The sequence below is a fragment of the Zalophus californianus genome, chromosome 14, assembly GCF_009762305.2.
Source record: "Zalophus californianus isolate mZalCal1 chromosome 14, mZalCal1.pri.v2, whole genome shotgun sequence".
NCBI lineage: Eukaryota > Metazoa > Chordata > Mammalia > Carnivora > Otariidae > Zalophus > Zalophus californianus.
The window spans coordinates 2,186,977-2,201,398 of record NC_045608.1 but is presented as its reverse complement, the minus strand read 5'-3'; positions in this window follow the sequence as shown (position 1 = coordinate 2,201,398).

Below are 14,422 nucleotides of genomic sequence, written 5' to 3'. Positions count from 1 at the left end.
GGGAGAAAAACATAAGAGAGGAAGGGGCATCAGGCAAGGTTGGAAGTGTATTTTAATTTCCAGCCCAGCTCTGCCTTCTAAAGGTTTTATTCTTGTAAGTAAGATCACCCCATTGGGTTAGGGGTGTGCATTTTCGCTCAGTCTGGTCAGTGAGATGGGATAGAAGAACAGGTGTGTGTGGATGGAAGTCATGGAAGGTTCTAGGGAAGATTTTGCTTCATGATGAAAAGACAGATGGTGAGGAAGCCTGTCGTTTTCCTGCACATAAGTAGTGTGTGAAGTTGTACACGGAACTGTTGCAACTATTTTGTAACCATGAGGTTACATAAACTCAATATTCAAGCTAGCACTCTGAGCATGGAAAGAGCCAACTTCATTAAGCTCCTACACCTCCAGGTTTCTTGTTACTTGAGGTAATTAACTACCTGTATTCTCTAAGAGTCCACACGTTGGGTGTCCTATGACTGGTAGGAAAATTATTTGAGTCCAGGGCTTCTGAACTCTTAATGTGCATACAAATCACCTGGGGCTCTTGAGAAAACACAGATCCTAATTCTGTAGGTCTGAGTGGGACCCAAGAGTCTGCATTTGTAATAAACTTGCAGGTGGTGCTGATGTGCTGGTTCTCCTGACCTAGTTTGAGTGGCAACCCACCACCATCTGAAGTTTAAAGCTCCTGTGCATTATTCCTGGCTGTAATTATATGGATTTCTCTTGGGTACCACCACTTGTGTGTCCTATCTTGGATTAGCTCTCAGTCTTTTAAAAATGTCTTATTTTGAATTAAAATCTTCTTCCTTATGACTACTTCCTCCTGGCTCTACTTCAGCCACATGGTCTGCTCTACTTCCTTTAATACATTTTCCACTTGAAAGCCCCGGTATCCTTAAAGTTGAGTATTACGTGCTCCCTGCGTCTATTTTGATTCTTAAAACTGTTGCCCAAACAACTTGGTTTCACCTTGCTGACTGTCCTCATGGTATACTTACCTTGGTCTAGAGTCTTGTTCAGGATGGGTGCACACAAGTGGATACAACTCCCCAGGAGCCATCTAATAAGGACGCAATACAGTGGGATCACTGGACATCTACAGCAAACATTACACATAATAATGGGACACTAGAGGCACTTTTATGAAAGTCGGAATAGAACAAGGCTCTTGACAATTATCCAACATTACCCTGGACACAGTTGACCATGGAGTAAGGCAAGAGGAGAAGACAGAATTTAAGACCATTGGAAACTGTCATTATTTTCAGATGATGTGACTGAAAAGATAATTAGTTTAAAATAGAATCTGTGAGAATGGAATAGAATTGATAAGGAGACTAAGAGAAAACAAGTCTACAGAATCAGCAGCTTCCTTATAAACCAGTTGAAAATATAAAGGAAATAAAGACCACCTTTGCAGAACCTACAAAACGCCTGGGTAAACTATCAAGAAGCAAACTTAAGAAGTGCAAGCCCTTTTGAAGAAAATGCCACTATGTTTCTGAAGAGTATAAATAATTGGCTGGAATATTTGCAGAATTAAGTACCCGGTCAACATGTCCATCATCCCCAAATTAATTCCTAAATATAATGCAACTCCTATGTAAAAATCTATATTTTGGGGGGGGCTCTCCAAAATGATATAAAGCCATCAAATTTGAGCAAATACCCGAGGCAGGGAAAAAAAAAAACTGAAACCATGGTAAGAAAGATCTTAATTCTATCACTAGTCAATGTCGTTTAAAGCTGTAGTAATGAAAACAGTATTGGAAAATAGCATTAAAATATGCAGATTGATGGGGCAAAATATAAGGTCCAGAAAGAGTCCTAAATACATTTGGAACTTTATTTCAAACCAAAATAAGAAAGAATGGCTTATTCAACCAATAATGTTGAGGCTTGTTTTGGATTTGGGGACATTTTTATATCAAATCTCTACCTCATCCCTTTTACCAAAATCCATTTGGGGCTGACAAAAAAAATGAAAAGTAAAATTAATACTACCATCAGAGGGAAAAGGTTATTTAAAATTTTAACTCCATGGAAAGAAAATGCTGGTGAATACCGTATATCACTTATCAGGAGACTTCTTAGCATGACACCAAAGCCAAGCTATTTTTTTAAAAATCATGATTTGAAAAAAAAAATAAAAATAAAAAATAAAAAATAAATAAATAAAAATCATGATTTGACTACATTGAAATTTAAAATTCGTTATGGCAAAAAAAAAATTAATCAAAAATAAAAATTCTCCATAAACAAAATTAAAAAGCAAAAACTATAGTTTCCTGCCTGGGCCTATAAATAGGCAGTTCAGATGAGAAGAAAAACCTGCAGAAAGATCGTTAAACTCACTGGTGGTAATCAAAGGTACATGTGTGAAAAAAGCCATTATTTGTGCCTAAGAGATGGGCCCTTTCTTTTTAAGGCTGATAATACCTAGATTTGGCTTGGGTGTAGAGAAATGGGCTCCCCATGCCACCCGGGTGGGACTATAAAGTAGATCGCCCTCACTAGAGCAAATGCAATGTGTATCCGAGACCGTTTAAAATACGCATATCCTGTGAGCCAGCAATTCTACTCACATTAAATGTATTGAAAATTGGGAACAACCTATGTGTATACCAGCAGGCTGACTGTTCGATTCAACTGTGGCAAATCCTTAGAATATCATGTAGTCATTGGAGTAATTATGTAGAAACATGTTATTAACATGGGCGCGTGGCCAACCATATTACTAAGCCGGCAGCCGGCCGCCGGCAGCCAGGGTGGACCAGCAGGGCCCACTGGCTGTTTATGATCAACCCGTGTTCTGATTGGTCTGTACCTATGCCACATCAGTTGTTAGACATCTTGAATATTAATCCACTGTTAATTGAACAAGGCAGGTTATAGAATACATTCTGTGTCATACCACTTCCTTTTTTGTAAAATGGGCATGTGTACCTGGGAAGACATGATGTTTACAGTGGTTATCTATGCTTGGCAGGATTCATGGATAATCTTCACCTTCTTTATACTTTCTCAATTTCAGTTTTTGGTGATAAATATGTATTATGTAGGTAGGTAGATAGATAGATAGATAGATAGATAGATAGATAGATAGATGAAAGATGGATGGGTGGATGGATGGCTGAGAGAGAGTTTGCAAACTGTAAAAACAATAGGATAATTGTCTACTTCCTTGTAGATCAGAGGTTGCAAATCCAAATGCCTTAGTGGCTCGGAAAACAAGGAGTGAAGTAGTTAGTGTGAGAAAATCAACAAGAAGTGTTACAGGGTCTGTAGGATCTGTGTGTCCTGTCTGAAAGAGTACCTATAGCTAAGTTCCAAACCCTTTTGCTGCATTGCAGATTTGGGAGCTTGGTGTTAACAGAAATTCTGATTTTTCAAGATCAACCAGAAAGCTTGATTTTTTTTTTTTTTTTGAAGGCGGGGTCAAGTCTCTTTCTTTTAAGTGTGGACAATGAATCAAAACTTGTAAAAACACTGTGCAGGACAAACAAGCCATGTCTGCTGGCCTAGCATGTGCATCCCCTGTTGTGGACCCCCAGACTTTTGTTAATGTAAATGAGAATTACACCAACTTTCCAATGGGCACCTGGTACAAATGATTTAAATTGGGCTCTTTCTCTGCTGTCTTCCACAAGTATGGAGCGTCTCAACCCCACTCTGTTCCAGAAGAGTGCACATCCCCCGACCCAAATACAAGGATTACGTTTACCTTGCGCTTGGTTTCGAGGTCTTTCTGACCTCGTCAGAGGTCTGTCATTCAACCTGTGTTGTTCTTTCCAAGTCTCTGTCGTCCAAAATTTGACCCGTTTTTTTTTTCTGGGGCCTTCTGGCTTCACAAAATCATGTGTCCCCTCATTGTGGGGGGTGAGTGGGTCTTCCAGTTCCTCAAGTTTGCCTTTTGGAAATGATCGGGTACCGGCTGGTCAACGGCAGGTGGTTCTTTGTAAGCCTCGCTTTATTTCCACCTGACAGCACAGGCTTTGGCTGCAGTGACCCTGGAAGATTTTCTGCAGCGGCCTGTTCCTCAGCGCTGACGTTCTTGGGGGAATGATGCAGAAGCGCAGGAGCTGGTTTGCGAGCACCAGTTTGAGCCCCTTCCCAGCTCCACGTGCTGTCGGCAGCTTGAACTCTGACGGCGGGACATTTACACCACAGAAATCGGCGAGTGCCCCAGAGAAGGCTGTGCGTCCCTTTGGGGAGCTGCCTGCTAAGCTTCTCCAGCACGTGCCCTGGCCCACCTTTGTCTTTATTCTCAGATAGAAACCGAGGCAGCCTAGTCCTAAATGCATGAACAGAAGTGTGTGTTAAAGACAAATTTCTCACACCCCCCAGATTCTCATAGTTGCTATGTATGTCCTATTCTTGTAGTAATTACAACAAAGAGCAGATGATCGCCTATCGCAGGGAAAGTGTCCCCGGGGTGGGCAGGTGCTGGTTGCCCCCACAAACCCACCAAGATTCATTTGCCCCTTTTTATTCTGTGTGGGGCTCCGTGTGGTTAGGGGGTGCTGGTCCCACTTGGCCCCCTTGGCTCACTCCACCCAGCTCCCCGTGGAGGGGGCACGTCTCCGTCACCCGGTGGGCACAAGCCCTCCTTCTCTGGGCGGGGGGAGTGGGGCGGTCAGGTAACATGGCTACACAGGGCCGGAAAGTTTTTTGCTGGAATTAAGACTCCAGCCTGAAGACAGGGCCACTGCTCGGAGGGGAAGGTATTTTCAGAGAATCCGAACCAAACTGTGCTCACATCATGAACCTCTGAGGCAATCTGTGCCTGAATGCAGTCTACCTCAGGCTTTTCAGTCCAGAAATTGCTTTTTAGACAGTACCATAGGGTTTCCTCCTCCTTGCAACCCACTGATGATGCAGGAGCCCAAATTGGCACAGAAGCAGCTCGTCATACTGTCGGAGAGCTGAAGGAGGTGAGCGGATTCCCCGGGGTGCTGGTAGCACGCACCTCAAAACGGGTATTCTCAGCCACCTTGGCTTGCTCGTGATCTGCCAAGTCAGGATTCCGGAAGGGCTGGGCTGGCTTGTTGGGCTCTGATCGCCTTGATGATGGCTGGGTCTGGGGGATCGCCTTCCGCTCTCACTTCCCTGGCGTATCGGGCACCCTTCTTGGCGCCCTTCTACCACACGGTGTCCCAAGCTCCAGGGTCCCCTCGAGGGACGCCAGCCTCAGCAGGGTCAGGCTCCACGGAGGGCGGCCGCCTCCACCCAGGACACGTGTGCTAGGGCCGGATTCTCAGAGACTGGGCGCACCTTCCCCCGGGGCCTGACGAGGGAGTCTCGGAGCTCACCTAGATTCGAGGAGAGAAATCGGTCCTCAGCTCCTGGTCCCCGCCCAGGAATGGGGTGTGCTGAGCTCACCTGGAGCAGCCTCCCTCCACCTCCCGCCATGGGCTCCCCGTCTTGGTGGCTCTTGGTGGGATCATTTGTCTTTGTTAGACTCGTGCAGTCCCTGACGTTGGTGGCACACTGACGTTTAGCCAGAGGACCTCAGCCCCCCAAGAGCCTGCGCGGGGCGCTTTTGCCCAACATGCTGACGGGTCTGGAGCCACTGGGGAACCCCAGGTCTGGTCTCCGGGCCGACGACGGACACTTTTTGTGGGCCGCGTCTGTTTACTTCTGGAAAAACCTGGCTTCCTGTTCCTAAGGGGGAACAGGTTTAAAAGGCCTCATAAAAAAGTGCTCAAAGCCGCTTAACATCAAATGGTTCTTACAGGGCAGCATCTGATGAGTTAAGTGTAAAGGAATCAGAAACATAAGGGTTGAATTTCCTCGCAGATACACAGAGGTTATAAATTAAGGGGGAAGAATCATGTCAAAACATGTTCTGGCATCGAGCCAGCCCTGAAAATGTTTGAAAATTGGTTTTGAGACGGTGGATGTACCCGTGCCCTATCTCCGTGCATCCCCTCCTGGTTTATTTATTTTTAAATACACGGCAGCAGAATTGCAGACAGGGGAGAGGTTCTAATTGGAGTTTTACCAAATTTTTAAAAAATTTTCTTCCTGCAGGATGGTCCCACACAGAGACGCCAAACACACTTGTTTTGTGTTGGTTTTAATTGAGATTTCAAAGAAAGGGCCGTAGCTTTTATAGCTGTTGGTATGGTTCTTATTTAGATTAAGGCTCCAGGAAGGATAAAGCTCATTAAATTCAGTGCATGACCAGGGAATGGCTACGTGGCCTTTCTTTCACCTGTTTTTGGGAGATTTATGCACCTATAGCCTTTGCATCTGGCCACGGGCAGAGCTTGTGGCGGACGGAGACGTGGGAGCAGTGTCTTTAGGAGGCACACCAACAACAGGAAACGGAGGCCCTCTTCCCAGAGAAATGCTCGTGATCTCGGAGGGCGAAGACAGAGATGCACTAGTTTTGTTTTTTGTTTTTGTTTTTTTTCTTTTAAGCTTTGCATTTTCAGAACTTTAAAAAATGTCATAGTTCTTGAAAGGGGACACTCCAATGCCAGCCCAAAAAACAGAATTTATAAGCCCATACGGGTCCAGCTTGCTTATGTCATTCCTTGAGTAGCCGGAAAAGGATGGTGAGCCCTGAGCAGGTTGAGGACAGAGCCAGAACGCTAGGGGTTCCTCGGCGGGGACATCCCCCCCCATCCTTAAAAATCAGATTGGCGGCAGGAATGTGTTCCTAAGCAGCTGCACCACCAGCTCTGTCACGGCTCCCCCACGACACGGCAGACATGGGAAGGACCTGAGGAACAGCAAGACCTGACCTGTCCTCCCCAGCCACCGTAGGCCAAGGTGCAGGCCAGCCAGGTGCTCACTGTTCCTGGAGACACCTTGAAGCCCCTGCTCCAGGGCCGTGTGGCCGGGGTGAGAGGAGGACACAGGGGTCAGCGCGAGGACAGCCTGGCCATTCAAGTGGCAGGCCATTCTTTAGCGTCAGCTGGATGTCTGTGTCAGCTCTGTGCCGTGGGAACACCCACCCCTGTCTCTATGTCGGGTACCTGCAGGTCCGATCCCTCCAGGAACCCACGCGGGGCTGCTCCTTCTCCAGGTGCCCCTGCAGGTCTGTTGTCCTCCCTGCTCCGCCCCTGGGAGGCTGAGCCCTACTCACTCACCGTGAGCCTCCTTGCTCTGCGGCGCTCCAGGCCCGCCTGACCTGGCAGCGAGGCTTTCCCTCTCCCCACAGCCCTGCTCCTATCTGCCTGTGGCTTCTGTCCCTGGGGGTCAGCCCTCTGCAGCCCCCCTTGCTTACCTCTCCCCTGCCCTGCTGGCCGAGGCATCATGGTGCCCACTTGTCTGCTGAGCCCTGCCATCCGCCGCTGGTTCCTCAGCTGCACCGCACCTGGATCGGGAGTCCGTGCTTTAGATGCTCTCCAGGTAAAGCCTGTCTTAGTGAGTCCGGGACTTCTTCGGGCTCCGGGGGCTGGGTGTCCCGGATCCGGGTGCTGGCCAGTTCTGTCCCCGGCGAGGGTGGCGTCCTGGCTCACCGACGGCCACTGACTTGCTGTGTCCTCCCGCTTCCCCCGTGTGGACAGAGACCCCGCTGCCTTCCGCCTCCTCTAAAGGCACTGACCCTGTCCGCAGGCCCCACCCTTAGGACCTCACCGAAACCTCGTCACCCCCAGCAGCCCCGTCTCCTCACACCGTCCCACTGGGGGTTAAGACTTCAACAGATGCACTTTCGGGGGTTGGCGGGGGCACGGACACAAACATTCGGCCCAGAACACCCGTTCGGTGCCGTCCACGTCCTGCAGGAGCCCTGGTTGCTACACGTCCCCTTGCAATAAACTCTTGACTCCATTTCCACATTATTGTACACATAGAGCTACGCAAGACAAAAATAGACGAACCTTACAACTGCACATGAATTAGAGCTCGCGGAGCATTTGCTAATCGCGGTCTTCATTCCCACGGCTGCACGGTGCTGTCCCCACTTTACGGAGAGATAATGAGGATGGAGAGAGAAGGGGAGGGCGCTTACATAACAGAGCAGTTACTGTTCCCCCACGCTTCCGAGCAGGAGCCTAAATGGCCGGGGTGCTCAGCGAATCTGCGGATTTCTTTTTAATTAGACAACGAGACACGGAATAAGACAGCGAGCCACAAGGTCTGCGGCGCTCTCCCCCAAAGTCAGCAGAGAACAAGCAGCACACACGGGCGGGTAAAGGCGTTGGCAATGTCATCTCCTAAATATAGCGCTGAAAACCAGCTGCGAGCGGCCGTTCACTTCCTGCAAACTGATTGTTTCAAGGCTTTGCCCTGGAGCTGGAGATGGTGCTCCTACCGGGGGAGCCTTTGTTTCTCCTGACTTCCCACCTGTGCGAGGTGACTGCAGCCATCCCTACCTGCCCAGGAGAGCGCTGGGCACCCACCTGCAGGCCAGGCTTTCCCCAGCTCCGCGGCTCAGGGACACGGGTCATTCTAGAACAATGGCTGTGTTGCTCACCCTGAGAGCCATGCTCCCAGACACACCCTGTCGGCCACAGTTATTCACCTCGTGGAATTCCTGATGTTTTCTGATTCGGCCCACTGCCCACTTGCTTCCCTCCCCACCGACCTTCAGGTTGGTTTTTCTTTAAATAATTTACTGAGATGAAATTCACATAACATAAAATCAATTATTGCAAGTGAACAATTGAGGGCCTTTCAGTTCCTTCACAATGTTGTACAAACCACACCACCTCTGCGGATTTCCAAAACCTTTCCATCGCCTCCTCAGGAGGACCAGCCACACACTTCCCAGAGAAGCCATCTGACAGGCCCCTTCCACCGTTCAGGGCTCAAGACGAGGGCCCCCCTCCACCGCTCAGGACTCAGGATGCAGGACGCAGGCCCCCCTCCACTGTTCATGGCTCAGGATGCAGGACACAGGCCCCCCTCCACCGCTCAGGGCTCAGGACGCGGGCCCCCCTCCACCGCTCAGGGCTCAGGACGCATGCCCCCCTCCACTGCTCAGGGCTCAGGACACAGGACGCAGGCCCCCCTCCACCGTTCAGGGCTCAGGATGCAGAACACAGCCCCCCCTCCACTGTTCAGGGCTCAGGATGCAGGACGCAGGCCCCCCTCTACCACTCAGGGCTCAGGACACATGCCCCCCTCCACTGCTCAGGGCTCAGGACGCGGGCCCCCCTCCACCACTCAGGGCTCAGGACGCAGGCCCCCCTCCACCGCTCAGGGCTCAGGATGCAGAACACAGCCCCCCCTCCACTGCTCAGGGCTCAGGACGCGGGCCCCCCTCCACCACTCAGGGCTCAGGACGCGGGCCCCCCTCCACCACTCAGGGCTCAGGACGAGGGCCCCACTCCACCACTCAGGACTCAGGACGCGGGCCCCCCTCCACCACTCAGGACTCAGGACGCGGGCCCCCCTCCACCACTGAGGGCTCAGGACGCAGGCCCCCTCTCCACCGCTCAGGACGCAGGAAGCAGGCCTCCTCCATTGCTCAGGGCTCAGGATGCAGGACGCAGACCCTCCTCCACTGCTCAGGGCTCAGGACGCGGGCCCCCTCCACCGCTCCGGGCTCAGGACACACGATTATTCTCATCATCTTACTGTCACTCCTGCCTTGAACCCAAATCTATGCCCTCCTCTGAGATGGAGGCCTCACTTCATTCTCTCTCTCCCAGTCCCTCCTGAATTTCCCACGGCTCATTTTTCCATTTCCCCCAAAACTTAACGACTAACCCCCCTGCAGGGGACTGGACTGTGTCCCTCAAAACACATGTCCACCTCCGGACATCTGCTTCTGTGGATGTGACCTTCTTTGGAAACAGGGTCTTCTCAGATGTCAAATCAGGGGGCTTGGGATGCGATTCCTCTGTGTTTAGGGTGTTTTCATAAGAGCAGGAAGAAGGAGATGGAGACACAGAGACCCAGGGGAGAGGGTGAGGGAAAGACAGAGGTCGCGACCAGAGTGATGCAGCCACCTGTGAGGGACACCTGGGGACCCTGGGAGCCCAAGAGGCAGGAGGGATGCTCCTCGAGCCCCGGAGGGAGTGCGGCCATGCCCACACCTTGCTTTCAGACTTCAGGCCTCCAGAGCTCTGAGAGAATACATTTGTGTTGTTTGAGGCCACCCAGCTTGTGATAATTTGTTACAGTAGCCCCAGGAAGCTAATACACCCCTGCAAACGTGTTTACGGAGTGGTTGTTGCGAACATAGGTGTGTGAGCCACACGGCTCAGTCCAAGCCTGCCTCCTGGCACCCACCACCTGTGGGACCGTAGGGTTTGAGTCCGCGTGGCTTACTGGTAACTGAGCACGTGAAGAAACGCTCCTGGGGCAGTGAAGACCACAGGAGTCCCTCCATGTGCCTGTTCAGAACACCGCCAGGGACTCAAGGCTGGGTAGCTATTTGCCACACTGGTTCCACCCCTGTTTTCTCAGCCCATCAACGGTGCATGTGTGATCCACGCTCACGCCCGTGGAGGGTGCACGCGTGATCCACACTCAGGCCCTCGGCCCATCTCCAAGCCCTCCTTCCCTGTGCCCCTCTATCTGGGGAATGTTGGTTCAGTGTTTGTCTCTAACAGCACTCTGCAGCTCTCCTCTGCATCCGTGTGGGGCCAGGGGCCGGGTTTGCAGCCTCTTGTCTGGAGCTGTACGGAGGCAGGTCCTTGGTCGGCTCACCAGAAGTGTCTTCCACCCCCGAGTGTGCAGCAGGGTTTCCATAAAGTCCATGGGTGTGACCTTCTCTGGAATCCTGCTCCCCCTGGGGGGACGACCACATTTTCATTGGCTTGGGGGGTGTGAAATCTGTGGGTGCCACTATGGAGGGAATGCGGGAGTAGCTGACCTCGGAGATACGCAGGCACAGCCCCGGGGCTAACTGAGGCCGAGGCTCAGAGAGACACCCAAAGGTGGCCACACAGCACGCCCTTCATCCTGCATGGGGTGCCCCGTGCACCCAGAGGTGGTACCGGGGACACCTTTCCCGTGGTCCCCGGCCCCCAAGCAGCAGTCCTTCTGGGGCTGGGGGCTTTCTGTGTCTGACAGGGGCAGTCCCCGAGGCCCAGTTGCTGTCTACATGCAGAACAAGTACAAACGGACAGAGTCGGGAGCTCGTTGGGCAAAGAGTACGTGCTCCCAGGGCTGCCACCCCAAATCCTCAGGTCCTGGGCGCTCAGCACGCAGTCTTGTCACATGATGCGAAACAAAACAGTCAGCAGAGTCCTGGGCCTCAGGCTCTAGGCTCTCAGAAATGCAGGGCGTGCTGGGCCATGTGCTGTCCAAATTTGTCTGGGGTTACTGACATGTCCGCATCCCCCAGGGCTCTCCACGGGGGCCCTGCTCCACGGCCCGCCTGGCTTGTCTGTGCTGTGCAGGGAGGAGGGTGGGAGGTGGCCTGCAACCTGCTGGGTCCCTTGATCTGCCTGGCCAGGCCCCCTCTCTCCAGCATCGGCACCAGCCCCAGGGACCGGAGAGATGGAACACGCCTGCCTGGGGAAACGGGTCGCGTGGGACACAGAGCCACGTCTCGGGTGCAGTCGTGTTTGAAGTATAGCACATCAGGGATCCCAGGAGCCACACAGACAAGGCTGGGCCCTCCCCACCTCCCCACCCCTCCACTGCTCACGCTGACTCAGGCTTTCGGGCAAACAGACAGAAACAACTGCTCCTCGTTTGTAATGAAATACGGACTTCAAAAGGCTGAGCAGCTGTTTCCTGGGACCGGGTGCCCGGCTGCAAAGCCCCTGTGCTCCTGGCCCATGCCGGACGGTGCCGGCCACCGAGCAAAGTCGAGGAGGACATTTGAGCATCTGAGTCCCGGAAGCCAGGCCAGTGGCCTTAGGTCCTTTGTCTCGATTTGCTAAAACCCCTTTCTCCTGGGATGATCAGCACGTGAATTTCTCAGCCTGCTCATCCGCTCAGGTTTTCCCTCCGAGCCCACTTTCTGACTCTGTGCATCCGGCAGGTATCTGGGTAGCAAGCAGCAGAACTAACCCGACAGCCGTCTTCAACGAAAGGGGAATTTGGGGGCGGAGGGAGACAAGTCCATGGGAGGCCGGAAGTCCAGAACCAGGAAACAGGAACCAAGGGGCAGGGGTGCTCCTGTCCCCAGGCTCTGTGAGGCCACAGTGAACAGAACAATGTCCAGCTGTCCCCACTTGTTTGCATCCCTTGCTCAAGAGTCGCAGCTGAGCTGGTCCCATTGACCAAGCCTACACAGGATGCCGCCCCCAGCCAGGTCCGAGAGAGAGGAAGCTCTTGGGCTTCTGCAGTGGGAAGATGAGTTTCTAAGAAGGCTGGCCCTGACCGATAGACTTCCTCAGAATAGGTAGGTGCCTAGCCCACTCCCCACCAGGTACAAGCATACGCAGGGCAATAGGAACACCACAGGTGCTGGGGATGCCAGGTAGGTAATAAGTCAGTGCGGACTGGCACTAACCATGGCCCAAGGTACCATTTTCCTGCCCATTGGGCTGGGACTCCAGGTCCCCTCCAAGAAGCCTTGGTATGCTCCATGCATCTCGTGGGTGCCCCCCACCCCTGCGTGCCTCCCGCCTGGCCGGCATCCAGGTGCCTATACAGGGAGCAGTCCCAGGTCAAGCTGCTGGAATAGGCTGGGGCTCAAGGTGGGAGGCTGGCCTTGTTGCCCAAATCTGGTGAGAGAGTCTCCACAGGACACCAGCCCGTGCTGGTCTCACGCCCTCAGAAAGCAGGCAAGCCCATCCCCAGGGGAGGGATGGCAGGCCCCTCCTGAACCAGCTTGGACCTCGACCCAGCAAAGGATTAAGCCAAGAGCTTTGACCTTGAGGCAGCCATCCCAAGTGCGGGAAGCTGGAGAAACCAGACCCAGCTAGAGGCGGGGCAAACAATGACATGTCCCCTGCACGAACTCTGTCCGCTCTGTTGGGGCTGCTTTGGCTCCACAGAGACCCCTCTCCCACGGGTGCCGCGCTACCCAATAGCCCTGCACGGAGTGCGCCTCAGATGCCGGAAAAGTCTGGGCACCAAAACTGTATCTTAAAGGGTTTAATATTTCAAAGGGTTTAATATCTCTGTTGGAGAGCATTAAAGAGAAGCCAGCACGGGAAATGCTGGACATTCACTCACGCAGATTTTATACTTAGAATTGCTTTTGTTTTGAACTATTTGCAGGGACGGGAGGCTGCTACAATATTGTGCGGTGTCACCCATGTGTGCACGCCTGCGGCCGGCCTGCCCCAACCAGAAGGCCAGTGAGAGACCCCAGTCCTATGACACTCAATGCCAATAGCTCTCTCCTTGGTGCCGCAGAATTTAAAATTACCTTTTTTTTCCTTTGCCTTCCACTGGTGAAAATGCCTTTGGATGATCTTCTAGTGAGGTTTTGTTTTCCTGAAGCTGATACCTGCCTCTGATTTAGACCTCAGTTTCTCAAAGTGGGGGCTGGGGGCCGGCACACCAGCATCAACTGGGAACCGGGTAGAAACAGAGCGGAGCCAGCCTCCTGCCCCCAGACCTGCTGAATCAGAGTCCCTGGGATCCTCGGTAGCCAAACCCGCCAGGTGATGCTGTGCGTGGCGAATTTCGAGAACCACTGACTTACCAGAGCAAAGCGGGAAGCCTGACGGAGGTGCATCACCAGGACAACATTCCTCCATTGCAGGCACGCCTCCCTTGTTCCCCGGGACCCTCCCAGCGAGCCCCGTCATCACGTCATGGGAATTGTATATTAAAATGTGTTATGTTTATTAATTAGTTCGGATAGTACCAAGAGCTGGTAAATCTACTCAGGTCCTTTTTGTATGAGCCTCGGAAAAATGGTTTTCTTCCTGGTTCTAATACATCACCTCAGGAAGACAAAACAATGCATCGCTGGTGTGTATGAGTTCTGTATTTGTTAAATATATTTATATGGGTTTTTTTGCTTTCTTTTATCATTGATTTCTTTTACTTCAGTTTCTTTCACCTTTTTACTTGAATGATTTTTATATTTGCATTTATTCCTCATTTTATATTATATTCCTTGGAGAGGTGTGTGTGTGTATCATTCTGATGTATTATTTGTTGCATTTACTAGATTCTTGATTTAAATGTATGTCTCTCTTCCACCCTTTTCCTGTTCTCTCTCAAACGTTCTTTAAAAAAAAAAAAAACCACACACAGGGCCCTCACTAAAGGTGGTAAAATGCCTCATGGGAGCAGCTCTGGATGCCTCCTGTTCGTCCTATTATTTCATGTGTTTGTAATCGCTTTTCTCAGTCTACGGCGGAAATGTCTATTTCCTCTCTTCCTCGACAGACGCTCGGAAGGCCGGTCCGAACTGTTGGAGAGCCCGTTTCCCGGGTCAACCTTCACAATCACTCTCCAATGGCGACGCGTTCTCAACGGGCCGAGCTCTGTCGGCGCGCCAGCCGCTGTCTCCGTCCCTAGCGTGGAGGTGCCTTCGTGAAGGACCCGCTTTCCGCCGGGCACAGGGAGGCGGTGGCCGTGGTCAGTCTTAGCTGTGCGGTGGGGCGTC